Source organism: Ochlerotatus camptorhynchus, unplaced genomic scaffold (assembly GCF_037179485.1).
Source record: "Ochlerotatus camptorhynchus isolate MF236.1 unplaced genomic scaffold, CSIRO-AGI_Acam_v1.1 ptg000103l, whole genome shotgun sequence".
In the NCBI taxonomy this organism is placed as follows: Eukaryota; Metazoa; Arthropoda; class Insecta; order Diptera; family Culicidae; genus Ochlerotatus; species Ochlerotatus camptorhynchus.
This window is the reverse complement of record NW_027040593.1, coordinates 1,939,278-1,954,550: the sequence shown is the minus strand read 5'-3', so window position 1 is coordinate 1,954,550 and position 15,273 is coordinate 1,939,278. Positions and strand designations below refer to the sequence as shown.

At 38.7% G+C, this 15,273-nt stretch overlaps 1 protein-coding gene across 5 annotated transcripts in view; it reads right to left on the bottom strand.

Annotated features, from left to right (window-relative positions):
- Nucleotides 1–15,273, bottom strand: part of LOC135699159 (protein phosphatase PP2A 55 kDa regulatory subunit) — a 171,449-nt gene that overhangs the window by 43,487 nt on the left and 112,689 nt on the right. The gene's annotated exons all lie outside the window — the stretch shown is intronic.

The following is a 15,273-nucleotide window of genomic DNA, read 5'->3' as shown; positions in this document are numbered from 1 at the left end:
AAGATTTAAAAAGGAGTTGTGAAAAACAAAACTTTGAGGAAAATTCCTACGTGATTCTGAGAAGATTTGTATGGGGATCGTGAGAAAAATGACAGATGAATTTTAAGAAGAATACCAAGAGAATTATGATCAGAATTCAACAAAAAACAGAGTTCTTAGAATGTTCTGGTAATAATTTTCACCCTAGTGCGAAAGATTCATCACAGAACTCCAAGAAAATTGTTTGCTAAAAATTTGCTGATAATTAGAAAGAAATTTTTCAAAATACTCCAAGGGGTTTATAAATAAAATTTCAAAAGATTTCTGCTGTTTTGAACAGAGTTAAAAGAAATTTTTGAAAAGATTTTCAAAGAAATCAAAGTTTCCTATAGGCTCAAGGGAATTCTAAGAAGGATTCCAATTAAATTCTTAGAAAGGGTTGCAAGGAAATTCCACTTAGAATTCAACGGTAATTATTACGCGGAGTGTTTTCTGGTTTATTTCAGAACAATTTCAAAATAATTCAGAGCAGAATTCCAAGTTAATTCTGGAATTCATGTCTTGAGAATTTTGAACGAAAAATTAAATCGGGGGAATAATTCAGTTTCGGTATTTACAAATATTTGTTTCCTAAGTCCAGCATCTTCAATATTTTCTTTGAAGGACCATGCACTTTACATCTGAAATTGAAACGACAAAAATCAATTTGCAATATTGCTGAGTGATTTAATTCTAAAAACAATAAGACGGGAAACTAAAAAAAATTATACTGCAAATAGAGCAAGACATTCATCTGGTAAAGGATCACTCTGTTTTAATGGTTTATTCTGAAAATTCTGGTGTAAAAATCTCTGTTTTAATGGTTTATTCTGAAAATTCTGGTGTAAAAATCTCTGTTTTAATGGTTTATTCTGAAAATTCTGGTGTAAAAATTTGTTCCTATGGTATGGTTAATTTATTTTCCCGTTTTTCTCGTCGAATTCCCGGGTTTTTCTCGGTTACTTTTCAAATTCCCGGTTTTCCCAGTTTGCTGGCCACCCTGAGAGTAGTCCAATTTTTTTTTTCAAGAATGACTTTTTTCAAAAATTTATAACTTTTGAAACCTTGGGCCGATTTCAAAGCTTAAAATATCAAACGGAAGGTAATTAAACACACTGTTTAGAAAAAAAATTATTTAAAAAAAATAATTTTGCCCAATATTATTATGCGACTATACTATACTCAACTATACTATTTTATAATAAACTATGTGACTATGTTAGCCAGTGGCGTTTCCATAACCTCAATCTACCTGTTCTACAACTAGCAAAACATAAACAATCGTCAAAATATTGATTGCAATGGATAGATATCGAGTAAACTAGAAGATTAAGTGTATTTTTCAACCGATTCGAGTATAAATATGGCATTAAAGGGCGAACACGAAATTATTGCGACACCGAAAATGTCATGCCAATTTTCTTATAATGTTTAGAATCAAACCAAAATTTTAGGGTAGTTTTATACATATATTTACTTCAAAAATCAAAAGAAAAGTTAATCGATGGAGCCTTGAGTGTAAAATTGAACGCATTTTTGCTTGATGCCCTCCATCAAAGTCTTTACAGTGTCATCCGGTACCAGTTTCTCAGTTTTTTTTCCATTTTCTTAACATGTCCTTCTCGTCTTTGACTGTCTTCTTGCTCTTCCGAAGTTCCCGCTTCATTATTGCCCAGTACTGCTCCACCGGGCGCAGCTCCGGACAGTTTGGCGGATTCATGTCCTTTGGAACAAAATGGACAGAATTGGCCTCATACCACTCCAGGACACTTTTAGAATAGTGGTATGATGCCAAATCTGGCCAAAATAGCGGAGCTTCGTCGTGCTGCTGCAAGAACGGCAAAAGGCGCTTCTCGAGGCACTCAGATTTGTAGATCTCGCCATTTACTGTGCCCTTTGTCACGAAAGGCTCTCTCCTCAGTCCGCAAGAGCAGATGGCCTGCCAAATGAGATATTTGGAGGCGAACTTCGACATTTTCTTCTTCTTAAATTTGTCGTCCACATCGAACTTGCTCTTGCCGGTGAAAAACCCCGGAGTTTGCTTAAAATCGGCTTTTATATACGTTTCGTCGTCCATCACACAGCAGCCATATTTTGTCAGCATCTTCTCGTAGAGCTTCCGTGCCCGAGTTTTAGCCGTCGATTGTTGCCGCTCATCGCGGTTTGGGAAGTTCTGTACCTTGTATGTATGTAGTCCAGCTCTCTTCTTTGCATTCTGGACGTAGCTCTGCACTGAAAATAAAATTTCGTTTATACTACGAAAACGTTCGTTTGTGCCACGAATTCATTCGTTGCTATCTGCAACGAAATATATTCGTACTATATATGAAGCGAGATTCGTTTAATGTACCAACCTAATTGATTTCGTAGCATTCTTGCATTTTACGAATCGCTACGAATTATTCGTATGTAAAAATGCCAATGACGAAGAAAAGTACGAATAATTAGTAGACCTATAAAACAGCATTCATACATTGTACGATAAATAATACACACTTACGAAAGTTTCGTTGAAAAGTAAGAGTGACTTTCTAGCAATTGTTGTATGTACGAAAAAGTTAGTACATTCACATCTGCCCAACAATCAGTGCCAGCAGAAACAACAATAATATGAATATGGTCACCTGGGAAGACAACAGCAGAGTACTGGTGGAACAAACAATCATCATCAAATATACAAAAAAACAAATAATCATTACAATTTTACTTCTTTATTTGTCGCACTAAATATCACTCAGCGCAAACAAACCCGCTGATACGCATTGTACAACGATTTTTAATTCATATTCGGGGCATCATCACTCTGCACGTCTTTAATTCCGTGGGTTGTTTTGTCGCTGGATTTCCGCTAACACTGATTAATTAGGAACAAATCCATTGGGTAATTTCGTTTCGTAACTTGCATCCATCCAACGTGGACAGCACAAACATCCTGCGATGAAGGAATTTAAAATAAAATTCAACTGGATTAGCTGCAAACCGGATTCCATACGGGAACCACATCCTGCAAATTATCAATTGGATTATTAGTATCATCAACACATCACATCACAACACATTAATGTACTTACCGTTTTTAATATTTAGCTGTCTCATGATGATGATCGAGTTCTTCTAGCTGCCCAGGAACTAAATTGTATGCTATAAACTGATTTGCACTGACGACCAAAAGGTAGTTTTAATATCCGTACGAAATTCAGTTCGTGTATTCTACGAATTAAGTGTAATGTTGAAATTTTATCTGATGACATGCAATAGGAATGTTTCGCAGATCAAACGAAATAATTGTTTTATCTACGAAACCCGTTTTTACGAAATGAGCAAAAGAGAAATTACGAATAAAAAATTTCAGTGTGCGACATGCCGATCTTTTTAGCCAAATCACGGCTTGAGACGTTGGGATTTGCTTTAATCATCCGCTTCACCTTTCCCTCCGTCTTTTTGTTCTCCGGTCCCGGTTTTCTTCCAGCTCCTTTGCCGTGGTCCAACGTCAACCGCTCCTGGAACCGCCTCAACACTCTGGAGACGGTTGAATGGTGAGTGTTCAACATTTTTCCCAACTGCCGGTGCGACAGGTCAGGAAATTCCAGGTGTTTGGAAAGAATTTGTTCTCTCAACTCGCGTTGGTTCACCTCCATTTTCGTTGAATCGAAAAACACGACTTCGAGTTTGACAGCATGTTCACAATACACATCAATGAGAAAGTGTGCAAAATTTGGTTGATTTTTACCCAATGGTTAAAAAGTTATGCCCTGTTGAATGTGTCGCAATAATTTCGTGTTCGCCCTTTAAATCTTGGTTTGAAAGTTTCTATGCGCCACTGATGATAGCTATGCATCTATGGAGACGCATGGTTGCCCTAATGAAAAAATAGAAAAGAGCGGATCTTATAGTTTATCACAAGGAACAAAATCACCAATTTTTTTCGAAATTCTGAGAACCACGATATCGTTTTACTATGGAATGGCTGTATTATTCGAAAGATCAATAACCGATCAACAATTCAACTGATGTCTCTCAGCAGTTCCATTTCAAATGGCGAAATTCACGCAAAAAGTAATTGTTTAAGTTTGCAGCATTGGCCCTTACGAAAGTAAGCATTGACGTTGACGGTGACTCTACAACTCTTTACTCCTGGTAAAATCCCATAAGCATCTGACAATCTGTGCATGAAATCTAGCGGACTTAGTCTTATTTCTTCATTCCTCCAGCAAGCCGCCGTTTCTTCACGCAAAGATTGACAGAATCATATGGGATTTTCATAGGAGTGAAGAGTTACAGAGTGACCGAAGAGGTGAATTGTCAATAGTCACAGTAATGCAATGCGGAATGAGATGTAAACAGGTGAGGCCCAGATAATTTGTCGTCTCTTTTGTTCCTCCGCTGTTTAAATGCTTGACTGAGTTGGGCTTCTCAAAGGATTTTTAGCTAGTATTTTCAAGTTGGTCAGAAGCCAATCAAGAGCGTTGTTATTCAATAATATTTCCTATTTACAGATGCAATATTTCTTCGTCTCTTCAAACTTTTTGGTTTATATTGGATTCATTACGGAAATCATGTTAATTGCATGTAATTTAAAGCAAACAATTCGAAGATTTGATGATTACGATTTACACCTAAAACCTGTGGTATGTTGAAATATTTTTAACTGTGCTTTCAGTGGGTCAACTTATGGTTTCATCACGAAACATCCAGTTGATGCATATTAACGATTATTTTCGTTAGTACATAGTGCTTAACTTTGATACAGTTAGCTGCGAGTCTTACCCTGGGACCTTAGCCATAGTGGTCGAAAAAAATTGATATGATTGTGTGTAGCTCCTCCTTTGCCTTTTCGATCAACAAGAATCAACCTTACCACGTTTTTTTGAATTTTTTTTTCAATTGACGGCAATTCAGAAACGTAGGGAGTGTTGAAATCTTGGATATTGCAGGTATTGATAAGTGCTCGATATAATTTATCGTCCTGTCTGCAAAATTCTTGCGAATGGAACGTTGCAAAGTCAGCTCAAAACACTGCATATTTTTCAAATGGGACTTCTGACTCTTGTTCCAAATTTTGTTGCTTCTATCTGGACTTCAAAATGTAAGCACTTAATGTCAAATTTACGTGGTTGTGTTTTTCCTCCTACGAAACCTAATGAAAACAAAGTTTGATGCAATTGATTCCAAAAAATTAGAACATGTCCAAAGAAGGAAATGTTACATACATGTTTCTGCTAAGTTTACCACAGTTTTGCTGTGTGAAATTTGTTAAAGTTAGCTATATAATTATAAATAAAGCACATAAATGGTTAAGGAAATAGTAAGACATTAGTTCAGGAGTGCTAGGAACACATAGAATTATAAACCACGGTAGAATTATTTAAAAGAATTGACAAGCCCCTTGATCCCCTTTCTCATTTTACAGCTGGTATAATCAATTTGACAGCTTGATGTCCAACTATACCACTTCAAATCACTGAAATGGGGTCGATTTTTGTTGATCGAGTTCCACATATGTTATGTGCCTTCAGATGATCCAATACATCCATAAAGTTTGACCAGGAATTATTCCAAAGACCTTCATCTCCATAAAATTCTTTAGATATTTTAAGACTTCAGGTTGATCAGGTATTGTTCGTAAGTGCTTCAACTGTCCAGCACTTCAAGTCACGTTTTTCATAAACGTTTTTAAAGAAATCAGATTTTTCAGGAAATATTTCAAAGAACTGCAGTAGATTAAAGATCTCCATAAAGTCCTTCCGATATTTTCTCAAGACTTCAGGTTGGTCGGAAGATTATCCACTGTCCCAAAATTCAAGTCACGTATCTCAGATATAATTGAAAGATAGCAGGTTTATCAGGAATTATTACAAAGACCTTCAGTAGATTAAACATCTTCCTAAAGTTTTTGAGATATTCTCATGAAGATTTCAGGTTCATAAAACATTATTTCAAAGACCTCCAGTTGGTCAACGATATCCATAAATTCCTTAGGATATTTTTTTAAGACTACAGGTTTATCAGGAACTATGCTTAAGATCTCCAGCGGTACAACAATTCAAATCATGTCTCCCGGATTTTCACTAAAGATATTAACTTCATCAGAAATTCAGTTGATCAAATGTCTTCACAAAATTCGATGGATATTTTTTAAGACTTCAAGTTGATCAGATATTGCTCTGAAGACTGTGGCGTCACGTCCACATGTGCAACCTGTGCACGGCACAGGTGTAAATAATTAAAAAAAAAAATGCCGTTAGATTTTTATAGATTTTATGGTCACATTATAGCTGTACTTCTTTACTCCAGACCACAAGTGACCATGAATACATTATTTTATAGAATGGTTCAATTTAATCTTCGACCTTGGTTTGCTTCAAAAAGGATAAAATTCAGATCGAATGGTCTGCCTAATCCCTAATGCATTGATTTCTAAGCATGTCGATATCACTACCATGACAAAACTCGTTAAATAGTGCACCTAAAAGCGGGCTTTTTTGGGTGGCGGGTGGCAAGTTTGTGAATGGTTAAATGGCTGATGTAAGCCAAGCAGACCTTCTATCACCTCTTGAAACATATCACAAATTTTCCATAATACATGGCGGTTTGCACCACTAATTCTAATTGAAACCTTCAGCAGTCACGCGTCAAACGGGAGCAACACGGAAACAGCAGTCTGGTACGCTTTGGACGTGTATCATACTTGCAGATATGAGTGTGTGATTTTCAATTAGAATAACATTTATGATGTATGGGTGCCTAAAGCGTGCATTTCTCGCTGTGCACTTGGATATCTGATTTGCAGGCAAAGAGAGTAATGGAGAAAGAGAGCGCAAAAACTCGCTCTCACTCTCTTGTCAGTTGTAAATCTCTTCAATTACCGATGGTTGCGCCGGTGCGCCTGTCAAAACTTATGAGCTTCCCCTGGTTCATTCTGATAGTGTTGTTCTGATGAATAAAGAGTAGATTAATTCAAGTTTGCTACCCAGGGGACTTCAGGAATTTTCTCTAGGTTATGACACTGTTTTGTATCAAAAAATGTTTTTGGAAGTGTTTGACGGATATTATTCATTACATATGTCCCTCGAATTCATGGAGCATTGAAAAATAAAAAAATAAACTAATATGTGGTGGTAAACTATAAAGAAACAAAGTTTGGTGCACAGGTAAACAAATGAGGCAATTCTTTGGATGTTTGCTACAGGTTGATCAGGTCAATCCGTCTCGACGAAGGTGGCCGGCATCCATCATAAAGAATTCAAGCCAAAGGTCTCAGCTAATGCAGCAACAGTTTCGTATCCATTGTCTTGTTCTGACAGTCATTCAATTGGAAGATGTCCTGTGTTTCTTGGGAAGGATTTCAGCCTGAAACGCGAGGTGGTTTCCCAGAAACGATTATGTTGGTACTGCTTAAGCTTCGGTCATCAATCCAAGAAGTGTAGTTCCAAATTCACTGGTCGAACTTGTCACGACAGACATCATTCTATCTTGCACGATTCCATTCCGATGAAGAAGTTCTACCGAGTCGTCGAATCCTACTGCGCCATCAGCTTCCTCGGTTCAACAGTCGCTTCCTTCCACGTCACTAATCGTGGAACCTTCTAGCTCCCACCAAGTCAGCATGGCAGTCCAAACTGCAAGCACAATGACGTTACTGGAAAAGGTTGTTCTCAACATGATGGACCATTATGGTAAAACACCCACGAATTCCATTTCGAAACCGCTGGCTAAGAATCTCTACAGTCGTTGTTCTACAGTGAACGTGAACGTGGACCATCTACACAGAAAGTCAATACTGTCATTACCGCAACCATCGAGTCGGGAGATCGAACGATCTCGATGAAATTGCAGTTTTTGGTATTGAGCTGCCAACCACACCGATTGACATTTCGACATGGAAGATTCCGAATGTCAGGTGGGTCGAGACTTCATTCGTGTGATGTCTCGCCTCATGTCCAATCACTATTCGTTAAACTCTCACTTGTTCCGTGTTGGGCTGGGGGACAGCAATCTCTGTGAATGTGGACAAGGTTACCAAGACGCAGATCACATCATTTGGTCTTGTGCTGAGCATCGTGGAGTCAGATCTGAGCTGTACGATTTCCTTCGGACTCGAGGTAGACAACCTAATGTACCAGTTCGGGATGTTTTGACTAGACGCGACCTGGAGTTTATGAAACTCATATATGTTTTCCAGAAGAATATTAACCTTAGATTGTAAGTTTGATTAACTTGTGTTTAGTTTGTCTTTTGTGCATTTGGATTTTTTTTGTAATAATTGTAAAATTATACAGCTGATAACAAGTTGAATAGAAATTTCATGTTTTAGAAATAGTGAAATCTCCTCCTCCCTCTCCCCATCCATAAAATTGTAAATCTTCACTAACCTCGAGACGACCACGAGTATTCGATTCAATCCCTGTAACTCTAGATTTAAGATTAGGATTAAGTATGTATAACAAAAATGACAACTTAGCTCTGTAAAGTTTATACGATTGAGCCTGTACAAATTAATCTGTGGTGTACAGACACGGACGGATATGGAAGACCGAATAAACGAACGCAAAATCAACGATTTAACTTGTATTTATTTCCGCTTCAATTCTTCGCGTCGTGACACGTTCGCGATTTACTTTTTCTACCTCTCCCTCCGGAAGTGGTCTCTCTCTCTGAATGTCAGTGGCAACCAGGGGTGTGCCAATCTCCACAAATCAATTCATGAAAAAAAAAAGATTCCGGATGTAAAGCTAGCAGATCCTCAGTTCAGTATTCCCGGAAGTGTCGACATCGTCATCGGCAGTGAAGCTTACCATTTGGTTGGGCGGTTAGTGGTTCCGCAGCTCGTACGGCTACCTGCATTCCATGGTTCTGCTATCTCTCCATCGCAGATGAATGGCTGGAAGCCACGCTACAAAGGTTCTGGGAAATGGAAACAATTCCATCGGATTCGGTCCAGTCCACGGAAGAAAGTCGTTGTGAGGAGCTGTACGCTGCAACGACAACGCGCAATTCGTCAGGAAGGTACATCGTGCGTCTCTCACGGGTTGAAGAACCCGAAATCATTCTCGGAGAATCCAGATCAATAGCAGATCGACGCTTCCTGAGCTTGGAACGTCGACTCGAGCGAGATCCTGCGACCACGGACTCGTATCATAGGACACATGAAGAAGGTGGAAGGGCCTGTAGATGACCAAATTCAACACTGCTACATTCCACATCACGTCGTATTCAAGGAATCATTATTCAAATGTTTAAGAATTGCTTGATGCGAGCATTTCAAAATTCCCAGAGGATTCCCTTAGGATTCTCGGTTATCCAGGTTTCTAAATGTAGTTATTAACCTGATAGACTTCAGGGAGAAGTATACAGACCTAAAACGGGCCAATATTGAAGGCTTGTGATATATGTTCAGAGACCTTGCAAATTATTTCAGAAGTCTTAAAGTAAGAGCATAGAGAACTTGTTTAACAATTGCATAGACCTGAAGCAGATGTCAGAGAACTGAGTGAGTGACCACATTCAACACTGCTACATTCCACATCACGTCTTATTCAAGGAATCCAGTACGACCACGAAGGACAGGGTTGTCTTCGACACGCCATGCAAGACTTCGTCGGGTTATTCCTTGAACGACTTTCTGCTTGTTGGACCTGTTGGATCTCTACTCGATCTATTTGAGATTCCGGACAAGAGTTGTCGCCATCGTAGCAGATGTTGAGTATCGACAAGTGCTGCATCATCTGATCGACCTAGTATTCCTTCGCATAAGTTATCGCAGAAGTCCCACCGATCCAATCGCCACATACGAACTACAGACTGTCACCTACGGAACAACAAACGCTTCATGCTTGGCAACGAAGACACTTCAGCAGATCGCGAAGGATCATGAACATTTGTATCTCACTGCAGTTGACTCGGTCGTTGAAGATTTCTACGTCGACGATTTTTTGTCTGCAGCATCGGATGTGGAATCTGCTATTATTATCCGCTGAAGAAGTGTGCGTCAAACGCCCAAGAAGTTCCACCAAAGGATCTGCCCATTCAGGCTCTCCACAATTTACAGGATGAGCAGACAATCCCCACCGTTGGTCTACTTTGGGAACCAACCACCGATATGCTACGGTTCAAGGTTGAACTGCCTCTTCCTGCTGCCATCCTAACAAAGCGGAAAGTGATGTCGTACATCGCTCAAATGTTCGACGCACTGGGATTATTGGGTCCAACGACAACCAAGGCAAAGTTTGTGGACGTTGAAGCGCGATGGTGTTTCCTGTGAATGGGATTCTTCACTACCAGAGAAACTTCAAGACGAGTGGAAGCAGTTTCACTCTACGCTCCACATACTCGCTGATATGCGTATTCTTCGATGGTGGACTCAACAATATCCAGCTACATTTCTTCGCCTAACTAATAACCGAAGATTTAAGGTAAGTAAAGGGGAAAATCTATACACCTCTTTAATATTTAAAATTCCCAAGAACTTGGTAGCCTTGAAATTTTTATCTAGGGGATGAGTACTTAAGGGGGTTAGATTTTGATATGTCTTTAGTGGGAATGACAATGATTAAGACTGCACATTGTAGTCGAAAAACGTATCTGTCATGAATACCAACATTAATTAAGTGGAATTAAATGCAATCATTCATTTCATGTCTCCCAAGTATTCTTTCAAGATATCACGGTGACCAGGAATTATTCCAAAAACTATCAGTTGATCAAAGATCTTCATAAAGCTGTTTGGATATGTTTACAAGACTTAAGGTGGATCAGATATTGATCCGAAGATCTCACACTGTCCAACAATTTAAATCATGTTTACCGGATATTCTCTCGAGCTTCATCAGAATTTATTCTATATACCTTCAATTAATCAAAGATTTCCATTAAGTCCTTTGGATAGAAGACTTAAGTCACTTGGGTAGAAGAATTCGAGACACATCTGTAAGATATTTTCGCAGGATAGCAAGTTGATCAAGAATTATTCCAAAGCCCTTTAGGTGAATAAAGGTTCAGAGAAGTTTACACAACTATAAGTGGTGCTATAGGAGAATCTGAAGATATTTTCAGGGAAATACTAAGGAGAGTTTCAAGAGAATTCCAAATAGATTAATAAAACAAATAAATTAATTTTCAAGATTCCGTGCACATAAATGCAAGATCCTGGATTAACAAAAAACCTTAAAATTTTAAGACTTCAATTGAGATCAAATTTCAAGATCCAAACTGTTTAAAATTATGGAGCTACAAATTTCAGAAAATTCCTTTATGGACGTGCATTAAATATCATAGAAATAGTGAAATTTTCTAAAATTGTAACATGAAATGTTTTTGTGGTTCTAAAACTTTCTAAATATTCAAAATGCCAGACTCTGGGACATTGCGTGGATTTTAAGATAATCTCAGGCTTAATTTTCGGTATCCTGTACAATGGAAAAAAAATCCGGGCTTGAAGAAATATTCAAGATTTTCAAGAGAAATATTTCGGCTACAACCGAATATCGAAATCCTCCAATCAAATTCCCGGTTCTCCCGATTCAATGGTCACCCTGTCCGAGTGTATTCAGCGCCTAAAAGTCAACGTTGAACCATGCAAATTATTTCGAATTGAAAGTACCTGGCCGTGTAAAAACAACAAATTCTGCTCACGACTGACAACTAAATTGACTGAGCCAAGCCCATCAGAAAAGGTCAATTTGGGCACCAATTTGCTGTAGAACCTACCAGTATTTCACCTTTCCAGGGTAAGAGTAGCAGTAGCAAACCAAATGTGGTAACGACAACGAACCCCTTTTTTCTCGCCCTCGAATCACGTGACACGAAAAGCAACTTTCCTCGAAAGGATAATCCGTGTGCAGCTCTAGCTCGCCACACTCGGTCGAGCTGCGGTGGGTTTCACAGCAAAACAAATCCTTTCCCTCCTGGTGGGCTCCATCTTCCTCCACCCACTGCAAATTTCGCTCGATTGTTCCGCCACCAGACGGGACAAGCTCAGAGAAAATGGGGACCGGCGGCGGTGCATGGCATTTCAAGAATAGACGTCATTCTTTTGCTTTTCCACTCGATTGCCGTCCGCATGAATATTTATCCGATAGGTAGCAGGTAGGGGGAAGACAGTCCAAAATGCACCCCCGGGGCAATTTGAATTTGATGAGCAGCTTGAACTACCATATATGCACCCAAAAAGCTATGAAAAACCACAAGGGGCTTTTTTCCCCGAGGTGCATTTTGGCCTGCACTACCCTACCTACCCTAAATGGTGTATACTTTACTCAAGCTTGAAAAGCATGCGACTCAACTGAGGTGGAATGGGTGAAATTTGCGAAAGGGGAAAAATTGATTGACAAATCAAAATCGGCCAGCTTAGGAAGTGGGAACATTTTGAAGGTGATAAATCTTTACAACCTTCGTTATCAATCAGTTATCGCATTCGAACAGGTTGTAAATGGAAGGAATGTGGCGTACGGTTGACTCTAATCGGAATTTACAAGCTCACACATAAAATGCGAAATGTGAGGGGTGATTTTCGGGACTCAGGTATTCCCGCTGGGGATTCCCGGAAGAACTTACGTTGAAATTCATTTTGGGATTGAGGAATAATTTTTGAACCAATTTGACAATCTTCAACGCATGCCATAAGGTAAGATTTGTTTCTAGAATCGCTCGTGGACATTCCCGTGAAATGCATTTGTTTTGCATTCATATTGGATATTCTCCTCTACAATGGTATCGGCGGAACCACTCGGAATCGAAAACATTTGTTATCATTTCGTGGATAGAGGACAGTCTCTTTTCCCCTCTAAATATGACAACTCCCCTCCCCTTGCCAGCAGAACCAACTTCGTTTTGATCTCCATCAAAGACTATGCATTTCCATGTAAATCAACTCCAACAATCAGCAGTTCTCTTATCTCGAAATGGCCAGACAAACTCCCTCCTTTCATCCACTGGGCGCTCACACCAACAACAAGACACCATAACAGATCACGTTGATTTCTAATCTGACCTCGTTGGGGCACCGTTCGTTCGTTGTTTGTGTAGTATACCTACTTACATACATCTCCATATTGCTGCAATTTACGCACCCCGTCTATCGTATCACGGAATCGGCATTTAATCTCGGCGTTGACAACGTAGCTACAACGTTAACGACGACGGTGGCCGCCATGACAGCTGTCCTATTATGGCGAAGGGGTAATTCCAGGTCACCGTTCTCGCGGTGGTGGTACAGCGAAGTAAGTTTTTCATTATTAAGGTGTAATGGAAATTATTCGTTCGCTTACATGCTCTGATCTCGCGTTGTCAATGCACACGTAAACAGTGGTGAGCGAATTGAGTTGACTTTTTAATTTTCGGTAAAATTGCCATTTCCTTCCGGGTCACACACAGTGATAGGGTTTAGACCTGTGCGCCGGTCCAATAATCGGCGGCGACGTGCGTGGCGTAATTTGAAAAAGAGAACTTCTGCGTACTTCGGGGAAGTTCCAAGGACTTCAGAAAATTTTCATATCTTTCCTTCTAATCCATCGTACTTCAGAGTACTTCGGGGAAGTTCTAAGATAATCGAAAAAGTTTTACTAACTTCAAAAACGTCTACGAAATGTTGAAAACATATCCAATAGTCTTTTCTGAAATCATCGATCAGCTGATAAATCTTTGAATAAATCCTTATCAACAAGCAAAGTCTGAAGGAATATCTAAAAGTCTTTATTTTGATTTTGATCAATTACTAGTGCAACGTGAACGTCTTCGACCATTTTTTTTGTTTTCCATTACTTTCTGATCAGCCTGTCATGTTGAAAGAATATCTGAGAGACATTTGAAATTTTGAATACTTGGAGATCTGCGCAATGAAACGTGATCTTTCTAGACCTTTCTACATTATAGAGATCTTTGATCAACTGATGGCCTATTGAATAACTGCTGATCAACCCACATAATATCTGAGATACATGATTTGAATAACTGGATAGATGTAGACCTTCAGAATAATATGTTATCAATCTGAATTCTGTAACTATCCAAAGGACTTTATGGAAATGTTTAATCAATTAAAGGTCTCTGAAATAATTCCTGATCAATCTGCAAGCTTTAGAGATTGTGTTGAATCATCTGACTTATTGAACAATAGAGATCATCAGGATATTGTCTGATCAACATGAAGTCTTGCATGCCATAATATCTAGAGGACTTAATAAAGGTTTTTGATCAAAAGTACCTGTGCAAAAAAAATCCTGAAATCCTGAAAGGAACAGGATTTGAAAAACTGTACAGTTGGAGATCTTCAGAATAATTCCTGATCAACCTGATGTCGTGACACAAAATATCAAGAAGACAGATCAATTGAAAGTTTTAGAAATAATTCCTGATTAACCTGTTTTGAATTATTGGCCATAGATCGTCATAATAATACCTGGTCATTGCCTTGACAAAATATCCAAAGTACTTTATGCTGGTCTTTGAAAAATTTAAGGTTTTGGAATAAGTTCTGACTATCCTAACTAATCCTAATATCTCAGAGATATTACTTGATCCATTGAACAATTGGAGATCTTCAGAATAATTCCTTATCAACCTCCAGTCTTGTGAAATGATCCAGAAAACAATATGGAGAACTTCGATCCACTGAAGATTTTGGAATATTTCCTAATCATCCTTCTATCTTGAGAGAATACCTAAGAAATATGAATTAATTTAGTGAACAGTCGGAGATCTCCAGAATAATACCAGATCAACGAGAAGTCTTGACAAAATATCCAAAGAACTTTTTGGAGATCGCTGATCAACCTGATGTCGTGACAAACCATCTAGAAGACTGTAAGCAGATCTTCGATAAATTTGGGGTTTTTGGAATAATTCTGGATCAACCCCTTTTCTGAGAAACACGATTTTAAATACAGAATAGTTGGACAGTAATTCCCGATACACTAGTAGTCTTGAATTATTATCCAGAGGACGTTATGACAATCAATTGAACGTTTTTGGAATGATTCTTGGTCAACCCACTATCTTGCTAGAATATCTAAGGCCGATGCCATAGTGCGAGCGAAGACAAGTGAAGAAGCGATGAAAGGAATGTTAGAAATAATATCAATAATGAGAATTTCCATTATTGATATTATTCCTTACATTCTTTTCAACGCTTCGCTCGCCTCTTCGCTTCGCTCTAACTAAGAGATTCGATAAGATAATCATTAATCAACCAGAAGAATTGACATCCAGAGTATTTGACCAACTGAAGTACATTAGAATAATTCCTGTTCAATCTGCTTT